The following is a 5,097-nucleotide window of genomic DNA, read 5'->3' as shown; positions in this document are numbered from 1 at the left end:
CCTGTATCCTCTGTCCTCTGTTACGGATCATCTCAGCTTTGGTGGTGGTAGTAGGGGTTTTTTGCCTGAAAAAATTCACTAAAAAGTCCCCTTGGCATGACCGTCTCCTCCTGCCCACGCCTGTAGTCCCTCCCCACAACAGATGTCATCACACATGCTGCTTTTGGAATTGACACTTTTTTTTTTTGAGATGGAGTCTCGCTCTGTTGTCCAGGCTGGAGTGCAATGGCGTGATCTCAGCTCACTGCAACCTCCGCCTCCTGGGTTCAAGCGATTCTCCTTCCTTAGCCTTCTGAGTAGCTGGGAGTACAGGCGCCTGCCACCACGCCTGGCTAATGTTTGTATTTTTAATAGAGAGGGTTTCACCACATTTGTCAGGCTAGTCTCGAACTCCTGACCTCAGGTGATCCACCCACTTCAGCCTCCCAAAGTGCTGGGATTATAGGCGTGAGCCACCACACCCAGCCAGGATTGGCACTTTTAAATCCACTTGTCTGGATATCACTTTGGGTGGTAACTGGTATAGCCATATGGCGTAGCCCAGCGATCACCCCAGTATTGCCTTTTTCAAATCACAAAAACAAAACTTGTATTAAGGCTTTGTGCTAGCATTACAGGAAGCATTTTCATTTGTCTCATTCTAATTAAATTCTCACTACTTACAAAGTGGGGCAGTATTATCCCCACTTTACAGCTGAGGAAACTGAACTGCAGAGAGGTTAAATATTTTGTCCTGGTTTACATGATGATGGAAGACCTGAGATTTGGAGTCAAGTTTTCTGAATCCAAAGCCCACAGTCTATCTTTTCACTTCATTGTATCATGTTGTTTCTAGATTTTGGTTTCTCTTTCTCCTTTATCCACCACCCTCATTCCTACCCTCACTTTGGGGAGGAGAAGGTACTTTCCACACAACTGCCAGAAATTTCAGCTGCCAAAGGACAAGGCTGCAGGGAGACAGGCCGGCAGCCATGACTTTCATGTCTAAGTTCTTGAAACCTAAATGTGTGTATCAACTGAGACAACCCAACAATTCCATCAGCATCCCTGCAGTCAGATATCTGCTAAGCTCTGATATCATCTGTCATTACTGAGAACAGAGCTCTGTCCTTGGCTTAGGGTGAGACAGGACAAGGGAGGAGAGGCAGGCCAGTCCACCCAGATCCAAGGATATGCAAGAATGGAAGGGTCAAGAGCCACGGATATGTATGCAGTGGAAATGTAGGGTGTGTTGTACAAGTATGATCTGCAAAGTATTGTTAAAGCCGTCTAAGGTGCTCTCCAATCATTCATTCACTATTGATCACTTAGCAACTGCCTGCCTAGACTAGATGCTAAAGAAAGAGAAAAGTAAACCTACCCTGTGCCCTCAACAAACACACAGTCTAGCAAAGGAGATACCATACCAATTGGAGATTTGGAGAGACTGTTAAAATATAGATTGCTGGGTCCCATCCCCAGAGTTTTTTATTGAGTTGTTTTGGGGTGGGGCCTGAGAATTTGGTTTCTAACAAGTTCCTAGGTTATGGTGATGCTGCTGCTCTGGAAACCACACTTTGAGATGAGAACCACTCATATCCAAACTAAGATTATGTTCTCTAATAAAGGTAAGTACAGACTGGATTGCTGAGAGAGCCCAGAGAAAGGAGAGATTGATTCTGCCTGGGAGAATTCTGGAATAACCTTGAAGGATGGATAGAATTTGAATAGGATTTTGCCTGGTTACTTGGAGAGGAAGAAAAAGACACAGGGAACAGCCCAGGGGGTATGTGAAGGGTGGGGGAGTCAGAAATTTATGCTGCAGAAAAGGTAGTAAGGAAGGAAAGGAGTGAAAGTTCATACTGTTGAATAAGCCAACAATGGAGTTCAAGAAAAGTGAAGAACTTTTCAAGAAAAAAAGTCGTTTAAAGCTGTTGCTCAAAATAAGATCTATAGATCATATGGCTCCACTCCAGACCAGAATTACTATCTCTGAGGTTGGAGATACTTCTTTAATAAGCATCCCGGGGGCCAGGCGCGGTGCCTCACACCTGTAATCCCAGCACTTTGGGAGGCCTAGGCGGGTGGATCACAAGGTCAGCAGATCAAGACCATCCTGGCTAACATGGTAAAACCCTGTCTCTACTAAAAAATGCAAAAAATTAGCTGGGCGTGGTGGCGGGTGCCTGTAGTCCCAGCTACTCGGGAGGCTGAGGCAGGAGAATGGCGAGAACCCGGGAGGCGGAGCTTGCAGTGAGCCGAGATCGCGCCACTGCACTCCAGCCTGGGAGCGAGAGGGAGACTCCGTCTCTGGCCCCCCGCCCGGCCAGCCCCCCCGTCTGGGAGGTGAGGGGCCCCTCTGCCCGGCCGCCCTTACTGGGAAGTGAGGAGCCCCTCTGCCCGGCCACCACCCCATCTGGGAGGTGTGCCCAACAGCTCATTGAGAACGGGCCAGGATGACAATGGCGGCTTTGTGGAATAGAAAGGCGGGAAAGGTGGGGAAAACATTGAGAAATCGGATGGTTGCCGTGTCTGTGTAGAAAGAAGTAGACATGGGAGACTTTTCATTTTGTTCTGTACTAAGAAAAATTCTTCTGCCTTGGGATCCTGTTGATCTGTGACCTTACCCCCAACCCTGTGCTCTCTGAAACATGTGCTGTGTCCACTCAGGGTTAAATGGATTAAGGGCGGTGCAAGATGTGCTTTGTTAAACAGATGCTTGAAGGCAGCATGCTCGTTAAGAGTCATCACCACTCCCTAATCTCAAGTAACCAGGGACACAAACACTGCGGAAGGCCGCAGGGTCCTCTGCCTAGGAAAACCAGAGACCTTTGTTCACTTGTTTATCTGCTGACCTTCCCTCCACTATTGTCCCATGACCCTGCCAAATCCCCCTCTGTGAGAAACACCCAAGAATTATCAATTAAAAAAAAAAAAAAAAAAGCATCCCGCTGGGCACGGTGGCTCACGCTTGTAATCCCAGCACTTTGGGAGGCCAACGTGGGTGGATCACCTGAGGTCAGGAGTTCGAGACCAGTCTGGCCAACATGGTGAAACCCCATCTCTACTAAAGATACTAAATTAGCCAGGCGTGGTGGCATGCGCCTGTAGTCCCAGTTACTCGGGAGGCTGAGGCAGGAGAACTGCTTGAGCTCAGGAGGCGGAGGTTGCAGTGAGCCAAGATCATGCCACTGCACTCCAGCCTGGGCAACAAAGTGAGACTCCATCTCAAAAATAAAAGACATAAGACAAAATTCAGAGGATTTAGTTACTGATTTGATTTGGAGGGTAAGGTGGCTTAGTCCTAGCTACGTGGGAAGCTGAAATGGGAGGATCACTTGAGGCTAGGAGTTTGAAGCTACATCACACCTGTCAATAGCCACTGCATTCAAGCCCGGCAACATAGCAAGACCTCATCTCTTTAAAAAATGAAATATATAAGAAAAAGACATTTTAAAAACCATTGGAGGCCAGGCGTGGTGGCTCATGCCTGTAATCCCAGCACTTTGGGAGTTCGAGGCAAGCGGATCACTTGAGGCTGGGAGTTCGAGACCAGCCTGGCCAACATGGCGAAACCCCATCTCTACAAAAAATATAAAAATTAGCCGGGTGTGGTGGCGGGAGCCTATAGTCCCAGCTACTTAGGAGGCTGAGGCAGGAGAATCGCTTGAACCCGGGAGGTGGAGGTTGCAGTGAGCTGAGATCGCGCCACTGCACTCCAGCCTGGGTGACAAAATGAGACTCCGTCTGAAAAAAAAAAAAATTGTAATGGGGCCGGGCACGGTGCTGCGTCGCCTGTAATCCCAACACTTTGGGAGGCTCAGGTAGGAGGATCACTTAATCCCAGAAGTTTTTGAGACCAGCCTGGGCAATATAGTGAGTCCCCATCTCTACCAAAAAAAAAAAAAAGTTCTTTGATTTTGTTTTTGTTTTTTTCTTCTAATTACACGGGCATGGTGGCACATACCTGAAGTCCTAGCTACTCAGGAGGCTGAGGTGGGAGGATCACGAGCCCAGGAGGTTGAGGCTACAGTGAGCCATGATTGTGCTACACACCATTCAGCCTGGGTGACAGAGCGAGACCCTGTCTCAAAAAACAAAACAAAACAAAAGCCATTGCAATGGGATCCTGAGGGATACAGGGAAAATTGTATCACTGGAGAGCTTCAGGAGAGAACTGATGAAATCCTGGTTGTTCCACATCTTGCCCAAGACAAATCCTATAGGTTCAGATAAGCAAAAACTGTGAGATAGTTTATCTTTCCCTTAAACTCGGAAAGCACATAAGGTACCATGTGAAAACACTCTTCTGGTGAGTGATGGGAAATAATTCAGTTTGAGAGCCAACTAGACCTAGATTCAGACCTAGATTTGAATCCCATCTATGCCACTGATTAGGATTAACCTCAGACAAGCAATTTATCCTCTCTGAATTGCAATTTCCTCATGTCTAAATGGGAGGAGAATGCCCAAGATGCAGAGTTGTGAGGATTAAACAGGCTGCCGGCTTGTATAAAGTGCTCACATCTTGCCTGGGAGAGAATCGCTGCTCAGGATGGTGACATGGTAAACAGTATGGGTTCAGGAGTTGAACTGCTTGAGGCTGAACCCCAGCTCCACTATTTACCCACTATAGACTTCGGGCAAATCTCTCTAAGCCAGTTTCCTCGACTCTAGAATGGAGATAATAATAGTATCTATTTCTTAGTGTTATGATGACCAAATCAGATGATGTGCATAAATAGATTAACCTGACCTGGCATAGGGTAAGCAGCTGCCATTCTTCTCTTCTACCTCCCTCATGCTTATTCTAGTTGGTAATGTCAGTGACACCACTAGACTTTAACTGTTGGGGGTAAATATCCTTTTTGTTTGTTTTTTTAAAACCAAATTTAGCAGTGGGGGGTTGTATACCAACTTTAGTGACCCTAACGTTGATAAGTTCTGATAACCCACTACTATCGGACCAGCCACCCTTACTGATCTTTGTCCCTCCCTCTTTAGCTAACAGTGCCCCCGACAGGCACCAATAAATGCCCTATTTTTTCCCTGTGTCTCCCAAGAGAAAAAGTAAATTTCAGATTGTGTTCCCCCTCCTAGCGCCAGAGAAAGGAACTA

Source organism: Pan paniscus, chromosome 19, assembly GCF_029289425.2.
Source record: "Pan paniscus chromosome 19, NHGRI_mPanPan1-v2.0_pri, whole genome shotgun sequence".
Classification (NCBI taxonomy): Eukaryota; Metazoa; Chordata; class Mammalia; order Primates; family Hominidae; genus Pan; species Pan paniscus.
The sequence above is the reverse complement of the archived record's forward strand: the minus strand, read 5'-3'. Positions refer to the sequence as shown.